An 8,026-nucleotide genomic window follows, 5' to 3' on the forward strand; every position below is an offset into this window, starting at 1 on the left:
GGATTATATCGCAGCAATAAGAGGGTCCATGTGACAACTCGACATCTGTTATTCTCAGTTCAACATTTTAACTACACACTTTTTTAAACATAATTTCTTTTATGGACAAAGAACACAGAACCTGTGAAGAAGAGTCAGTGTTTTCTCTTTTTTCTTTTCTGGTTTTGATAAAATACTTTCTTTGGTGTCTATGCTACTTACAATGAATTGGCAACCATCTCATCTGTTGTTAAATCTATCCGTAAAAAAACATGCTGAACCAAGGTTGTGTAAAGCAACAGATAGAAAAGCTTGTACCAAATGGCAGTGGGCTGAATTACTATTGGGTTGTATTAATTGGTAATAGATATCATCAAAAATGAGATTTATTTATACAGCACTGTCTTGTAATTAAAGGACAATTGAAAGACTCATAGAATTAACATGCAAGTATGCATGAGTTGAAGATGTTTTAACTTGAGTGAAAATGTTGCACTTATCCCTGGGCTTAATGACTACAATTCATGACAATAAGTGGAAAAGAAGAAAGGGAGTTTAAAAAACAGAAAGACACTTGAGTTCCTATTAAGTGTTAAGCTGAAATGTAGTGCATGGATTTACTCCTGCCGTGAGTAAACCTCAAACAGCCATTTAAACTTGAGGGGTCCAGAATTTTGGTCCTCATGAAGCTGTTGGACCTGACAAGTATAGGGAGCTGCTGGTTTTCTAAAGCCAAAAACACAGCAAAACAGGCTCCCATTCACACACTTACACACTAGGCATGGGCCAGTTAGTGTTTTTTAAGGTATAACTATGGTTTGAAAAAGGCAAGGTTTCAAACCATTGATATTTTCCATCATACTGTTGACTTGTCAAAGACAACTTCTTTTTGGTCTAACTGTGATATTTTTGTTCAAGGTTATCATGCCTCAATGTGATAGATACTGTCTATTTGACAGAACGCACAAACCTACTGTGATGCCTGACAGAATGCACTACCATACTGTGATACCTGACAGAATGCACTACCATACTGTGATACCTGACAGAATGCACTACTCTATTGTGATACCTGAGAGGATGCACTGTCCTATTATGATAGGTATTCTCTACCTGACAGAATGTGCTACCCTGTTGTGACTAGGCATGGGTCGAGTACCAGTTTCAAGGTAAACTGTCATTTGAAAAAATCAGGATTTCAAACCACTAATATTTTCCATCACACTGTTCCTGCGATATACCAACCAATCCCACAGGACTAAATGAGTAATAATGAGACTTGACTTTACAACAACAGATGTGTGTGTGTAAGAGTGTATGTGCTTTTGGCTGTGTGTTTAGTGTGTGTCCATTCGTCGTCAAAGCATCAAATGGACACACACACACACACACCTCCTTCCAACAGTAAACCCATCCACTTTTACACCATCATTACATTGCACTGAACATTTCCTCCTCTCTCTGACTCTCATAAATGAAAACCTGGGGTCTCAAACCTGTAAACATGAGTAATGGCTTTTCCTCCATGCACCACTTATCTATTTACTGCTTTTTTCACCTCCTTTTATCTATTTATTTCTTTTTGGCTCCGTTCTCCTCTTTTTTTTCTTTCTTTCTTTTTTTTTTTTTTTACGGCTGTGTTCTCCTGGTTACATTGTGCCTGATAAGCACTTTTCCCTCCCCTGGACAAATCGTTTGTCTGACGCTACCTCTTCTGTGAAATTGTACTTGTCACATGCAGGCGTGCACTTTAACGAAATATGATCGCACAAATTCAAACGCACGCACACATTTCGACATCAGAGCCTCGACGGCACAGAGAGTGAACCCCCCCACCCCGTCCTTTGTCTCCCACTTTTCAATTCCTCACTTCACAGCCTTCAGCAAAAGCAAGAGAACTTTTTCTGAGACATTATTTGAAATCCATCTTCAGAGCCTTTTACTTTTTAATCACACTCTTTCACAGGACTTTTAATCATACTCTTCCTGCAATGTACTGTACTGTACAGACTGTGTGTGTGTGTATGTGTGTGTGTGTGGGGTAAATGAAGAGAGAAGTGTGACAGTGATGTGGGCAGTGAGTGAAAGCCAAGAGAATAAAAAGAGACCCCATCATTACACGCAGCCGTTCTGTCGTTCCATTAGAAAGAGCAAAATGACCCTTATCGCCCTGTCTTCCCCGCAGAGACATAATTGGGTTTTCAGGGGAAAATTTCTTAGGACCTAAATTGCATTTGTTCTGTCTCCTCCCAGCGCTGCCCCTGCTCAGCCCACCCCTGCAGCGAGTAGTCCGCGAGGGCTCCGTGGTGAAACAATAATTCCTGTTGTCACACACTAATGGTCATTGCTGCATAACTGCATCGCCGCATGGAGAATAATAACATTAATTCTGCGGTGATGGGTGCCGTCAACTTATATACGAGGCCAATTTCTCGGGGTGTAAGTGGGATGAGGTGCTGGAATTATTAAGAAAGAAACCCAAAGACCCATTGGTCATTTGGACTGTCTGATTGCCTCTTGTCCTCTGGTAATTCCTGACATGCAGGTGTGGTTAATCACTTCAATTAAAATAACTGAAGGATTTATTCACACAATGAGCAAGGTGACTATGAGAATTAAACTGGGAGGCAAAAATGAGCTACGGGCCCCTATTGATACATTAGGGTTGCATTATTTATACATATAATTTATGACATTGAAATAAATTGTGATATAAATCAAGCTGTGTCATCACATTTAAGCCGAGGAGTGATATTTCCATAAAGCAGTCTTGATTATTGATTTGCAACATTGCTATCAATGACCTAACACAAACAAAGCTGAGCCTTTACAATACATTGTCCCACTTGTGGAGCACTTTGGCTACTTGAGGTGTTTTTTTTCTCCGTTGGACTCATGCAACCTTGACAAAATTATTACATTATTTGAAAGGTTTAAGTCTCCTGATTCTACCTGTGGAACATATTTTAGGGTTCATTGCAACAGCTGTTGACTGTAGACGTATGGCTATGCCTCCAAAGAGTTTTCCACACAAAAGCTACAACTGCAGTCTTTTTCTACCAAACAAAAACTTACATTTCTACAAGGCTAATAATCATTAGCAAAACAGTATTACAAGCTTCTGCTGCAGCTTCCCATTTTAGCTGCTGCAGAACATCACTTTTGTGGTTAAAATGGCAAACATTGCCAATGGTACATCATATCAACGATCACTAATTAATGTTATTTCTGTCAGTAACATGATGACAAGCCATAATTAAACTTGGCTGTTGTCAGATTTTGTTGGCTGGTTGTGAGTATATGTCAAAGATATTTTGTGAGGGAAGACTCAAAACCCAAAAATGAACTCAGTGCTTCTTTACTTCCAACAAATATCAACAGCTGTATATTTATTGTATTCACCTGCCATCAATGGTAAAATCTGGTGGATAAAATAATAGAGAACTCTGTTAATGTAATGCAATGCAAGTCAACAGCACCACAAACTCAAAAATGATCATATAGATCCACTGGAAGCCCAGGGGGGCCTTAGGTAGCTGCTAACTTTGCTTGGTTGGTAATCCAGCCCTGACTGCGAGGTCACATTGTCGTGTCTGATTTAAGTCACTGCACAGACAGAGATCACCTCTATTCATTAGTAACCAGGATGTATGGTCAACAAGGTGTTTAAACCAAGATAAAGACCAAATCTAAATAAGTCCACTGGTGATAAGGAGGCTCACTTAGCTCCTGTTCAATAAATCTGTCCTCACACACACACACACACACACACACACACTTCTCCTGAATCCTTAATCATCCTAACAGACCCTCTCGCCCCTGAAATCATGGCGTACGGAGCGGATTCGAGATCACCACGCCTGATGTTCAGCCTCTTCCCGCTGTCTACTTGGCTTTGATATGTAAAACGTGTCCCCTGTCTGCCTGCCTGACTGACCCACTAAACACCGGGTGCACAGCTTGCTCCTAATCTCCATCACACCACGTCTGTTTTAAAAGCGGCCAAACACAGCGGTCCCCCTCCTCACAAAAGAGGAATGCACACTCTGTTTGAACATCTGGCTGTCTGTCAGCCCTGCCAGCTCGCCTGTTAAAGAGCACCCAGACATTTCCAGATATTTCACACCGGTGGTTTAATTAAATCACACCGGTCTCCTCAAAGTGGTCTCTGCAGCATAAAAACCACAGGTTCTCCACTTGGTGTTTTGGTAAACATGTTTGGTTTCAGCGGGTTATGCAGAGACCGCAGAGAGTGACGGTATTGTTACTCAAACAGAGCAGTCTCCTGAGCTCACATTCAACTTTAGACTGTGCTCCCTCCTAAAAAACAAAGCCATTGGTCATCTGTGCAAGCAGCTTAGCGCTATCTATAGTTACGTTTTATTGTTAGGCCTCCAGCGGTCGTAGTAATTATTATGGCAGCAAATGAGGAAGTCAGGTGGTGTGGTATAAACAGCAACACAGAGGTCAGGGTGGATAGGACCATTTGAAATTGATAGTCATTGTTGTTTCTTTTAACCATGAATGTTCCACAACCACAACTGCATGTTTATTACTGTAACCATGACAACGAAGGTCATCTAACTTAATGAACTATTTATTAAGGAGCTATATGTAAGTTTTTGCTGTTGCTACATAGCCAATGTTAGCATGACGATCAGTTCACTTACCAAGAGCTTCAGCCATTGTTGCATCTACAAAACCAGAGGTTAGCGTGAATCCTCTTCTTCTTCATCCACTCATGTTGAACTTGGTATGACAGTGGTATTACAAAATGGGATGGGCTAGGGCTAGCTGGTTAGCATGCTAACTTGAATAGAAGAAAAAAAAGTGATAGAAACAGAAGCAAAAGAAGTCAACATTGTCATTTCTTTTCACCACTGACAGCTCTTGGTGAGTAAAGGAATGAAGTTTGATGCTGAACTCACAGCGTTTCTTCTACACTGGTAAATAAACAGCTGTTAATGCTAATGTTGGCTATATAGCAAAACTATAGCAAAAACTTACATATAGTACCTTTAAACTCATCTTGCCCTAACAGCTTTAACAGACTGCTCACACTATTTAAAGTTACATACATATAAACAAGTAATATACATAACTGTAGATGGTTTCAGTTACTGTAGCCATTAAAATAATCCCATTACAACTGAAGGTCCAATATGGAGTCTAAAGGAGGTTGGGTGTTAAACAGTTAATTGCTGAATAGGACAGACTTTACTGACAGTGAAATGTCAAGAAATACCTTTAATGCTCTTTGGAAGCTGAAGCTTATGGAGACTTGGAATCAAACTGAAATACCTCAGACTTGGAGTTGCATTTTGTGATTTAGTTACATCTCTGGAAAGCACTGGCATCTTTTCAGACTTGCCTCATCATGACTCAGCTTTTAGTCCACTGATCTGAAACAGAAGCCTGCCAACCATTCAGATCAGAGTCACGGGGCTTTAAACGACAGACAGAAACCCAGAAAGGGGACAGCTGCTAGACAAGAGCTGAACCACTGTCTGTGTGTCGTAACCTGTCCTTTCACAGACACAATATAATGCAGTAAGTTTGACACTACTGACAAAATATGCCAGCGGCATGTCAGTACAACATGTCAGCCAGCACGGTGACACACAGCGTGATGTCAGGTACTCTAATTATCCTCCTCTCATACCTCATGACTTCCTGGCACCGACGCCATCTGCATTGTAATAAACTGCTGAGAGATGACAGAAAAAATACAGCACATCATACTGTGTATTGTTCTCTCTACATGTGCTCCTTTTACATCTTTGCCTCTTAACTCTGCTTTCATCTCAGCACCATGTTTGACACGGGGGGGGTGGGAAACAATGTTCTCTGTAAGCAAGGTACAGATCACTGGAGGGAGATTTGCGCTCTTACTTTCCAAATCATTTGGAATCATTTAATCATTTACTATACACATTTACTTTTATCACTTTTGTCCCATTGAGATAAAAAAAAAAAATCTCTTTTACAAGAGAGACCTTGCTGAGTACGTCATTTTTACAGTTAGGGTGTGACCTCTGGGCAGCGCTACTTCTTTTACAGTGACTCACTATTACAAAGTGGTACGATGAGATGGGGCTAGCTGGTTAGCGTGTTGCTTTCCACCCCTGGAGATGGCTCTTGGCGAGTAAAGGAATGAAGTTTGATGGTGAACTTGCAATGTTTCTTCTAGACTGGTGAGTAAACGGTTGTTAATGCTAATGCTAGCTGTGTAAAAGAATTAGTTTTATACTGAACTTTGTACTAAACCTCAGAACACTGAATGATTGGTGAGTAACAACTAGATTTCTGGCGGTAAACAATGCCACAAATCCCATGAGAAACCGTTGCATGCTGTTATACCAGAACAAACAATGGACAGCAAACAGCAGCTTGCACTATTTATATGCAATAGATTTCAATCAACAGTTTCCCGCAAGGGATTAATAAAGGTTTCTGATTCTGAATATACACTGAAAATGCCAAAAAAGTTGGAAAAAAGTGCAAAGTTTGGGTGAAATCCACCATTTCAAATATCCAATCTTAAATAAATCTTCATGGAAACGACTGACAACTCTTGGCAAGAAAGTATTTCCCAAAAACTCCATTAACACGCACGCTGTTTAACTCCTGAGGCACATAATAAGGTATCTTTGCATATTAATCAAAGGAGACAAACTTTTTAAAAACGAGCTTCGGGGCAAACGAGATTCAAAGACAAAGATGCAAAGGTTTGCCTTGACATTCATGGTTGATTGTCGAGAAAATAAACACTGTTAGTGGACAAAACACTTCCTGATTGAATCCTCATGCTGCCCAAAGCAAAACAAGAAAACAAAGACAGAAAGGGTAAAAGTGAATGCCGAGTCACTTTAATCTTTCTAGAGCTGTATTCCAACTTTCCTTCAATTTTAAAGGAAAAAGGACATAACAACCTTGGAAGCATGATGGTGGGGTTCGACCTGCTCAGCCCAGAAATGTTGTCTTTTGATTATTTTCATGTTTTATACAGACAAGAAAACATTTGCTGCCTGACATGCAGACAGATGGCTCTCCAGATGATTCATTTTTGTCTGCCAGACATGGCCGACGTTTACCAGCAGGGACACAAACAGACATTTACGCAAGTGCACCCTCACATGCACCAACACACCTGTCCTGATACATATAATGAGCCCCTGGAAGAATAGGTATTCATACTGTGTGCAATACAAGCCACAGAATGAAGCAAACTTTCTTTCAGTTTCTCAAAGCAGTTGATTACAGATAATATAAAGAAAAAAACAAGAATGCTACCAGTCGAACTGAGTTCTCTGATGAGACAGGAGCACAACAAAAGCAGAACACTGAGCCACAGTATGTGCTGAGAAAGCTGATTTTCTCCCTTTCGGGTAAACTCTGTGTTCCTGTCAAAATAATGGGAACAGCACAGACAGTGATGTGACAGAAAATGTGGTGAAAGCGTGAATAGAGGCTGTGTAATGGCCTGCCCTGAGGATATTATGTTTACATGATCACTGCGTTCATCTAAAACTGCTTTTATACACCTTTGTTTGCTCTGAGTGCAAGATAAAGCTGTTTTATGTTCATCTGTAATTTCTCTTAATCGTTTTGAGCGTTTAAAGATCAATTGTCCTCATGTTTGTCACAGTAGTTTGATTGTGGAGTTGAATCAAATCATTTAGTGACCACTTTCATCGTGTAAATGGAAACATTGTGGAGAAAGTGAGCCCCATCAGAATTAATAAGCATCTCTGTAAGAAGCTTGAGAGCAGTCAGAATGGATTTACGTATATTAGCGTTAATCTTTGCCTCTGACGAGTTGACAGAGTCTAATTCATGATAAATAATAATGACTGAATATGACTGCTGTCAGCTTACATTTGTGGAGGTTAATTGTCGCTGGTGCATTTTCTTTGCCATCGCTTTAGAGATGATCATGTAAAAGGCTAAGCTGTGATGCAAACACAAGCTGAAGTTGAAATAGAGGTTAATTACTTTGGTTTATTGGTCATTATTCGACATGTTGACAAGGGTGCACACAATTAGT

This window comes from Lates calcarifer, linkage group LG11 (genome assembly GCF_001640805.2).
Source record: "Lates calcarifer isolate ASB-BC8 linkage group LG11, TLL_Latcal_v3, whole genome shotgun sequence".
Taxonomy (NCBI): Eukaryota; Metazoa; Chordata; class Actinopteri; family Centropomidae; genus Lates; species Lates calcarifer.